The sequence below is a fragment of the Triticum aestivum genome, chromosome 2B (genome assembly GCF_018294505.1).
Source record: "Triticum aestivum cultivar Chinese Spring chromosome 2B, IWGSC CS RefSeq v2.1, whole genome shotgun sequence".
Lineage (NCBI taxonomy): Eukaryota > Viridiplantae > Streptophyta > Magnoliopsida > Poales > Poaceae > Triticum > Triticum aestivum.
Genome location: NC_057798.1, coordinates 700240277 through 700241519, shown reverse-complemented (window position 1 = coordinate 700241519; position 1243 = coordinate 700240277).

Sequence of the window (1243 nt, the reverse complement as noted above, 5' to 3'; positions counted from 1 at the left end):
GTTTCTACTTACAAGGTTATATCTGAAAATAGAACTAAATAGACATTTTAAATATATTTCACTCATAATATGACCTTTTCCTGCAACTGTAACTATGAAATCCAAATTTCCTTGGTTCAATTTCAGTAAATGTCTGAAACAAACACTAGGCTTTGCCTACCGATGTGCAAAACAAAAATAAACTAAATTAGCATGACATTCAGCAGGAATGAAGAATGGATAAAGAACTGAAGAAACACACCATTCAGAGAAACACACAATAGCTTGCAGTGGCTTCCGTCGCGCGGTCCTTTCAAAAGTTCATAGCAGCGGAGCGCAATGCAGGCTGAAAAAAAGATCATCTACTGCATTCTTCCCACAAGAATGAACACAGGCCGGCAGCTCCTCGATAACCTCATGGAAAACCATCATCATCTTACCTGCAGGCTGTTTACTGCTGCTGCTGCGCTGCAGGGGCGGAGGAAGGGGCGCCGCCGGTGGAGGGGGCGAGGCCGAGGATGGCGTGGGGATTGAGGGCCTGCGGCCTGGTGAGGCCGACGAGGTGGTCGTCCCCGACGCCGGCGGAGCTAGGGTTCGGGGAGACGGCGGGCGGCACTGAGGGGACGGGGCGGTTGAGAGGGGGTAGGGGGAGGTCGTGGGAGAAGAGAGGAGGAGGCGGGCGGGGGCGCAGCTTCGGGGCTCGGCTCGGAGACGGCGAAGGAGGCGAGGGGGGCGGCGAGGGGGACGGCGAACACGGGGGGCAGCGGGTGAGATCGATGAGGCAGGGGAGAGATTAGAGAGATTGGGGATTTAATTAGTGTACGACTATTCTAATGGCGCACCACCATCTCGTGCGCCATAAGTACGACTATTCTAATGGCGCACCAGCGCCCGGTGCGCCATTAGAATTTTGTTTTAATCTAGCCCACTAGCCCTATCTAGAACCTAACCCTATCTACAACAGAACCCACCCACTAGCCTGACTGGTCAGCACGCAGCACACACACCAGGAGGTCCTGGGTTCGATTCCCAGGCTCCCCAATATTTTTTTATGCATTTTAAATATGTTCGATTCCCAGGTCCTGTATTTATATTTATTTGTGTTTAAATATGTTCAAACTTGTTTAAATCATAACAGTAATATTTTTTTATAAAAACAGTAATAGTTTTTTTAAAAAATATGTTCAAATTTGTTACTTGGAAATATCATCGGCGGCGGCGGTGGAGCGGGGGAGGGTGCAGGGGGTGCCCGTTGGCGGCGGTG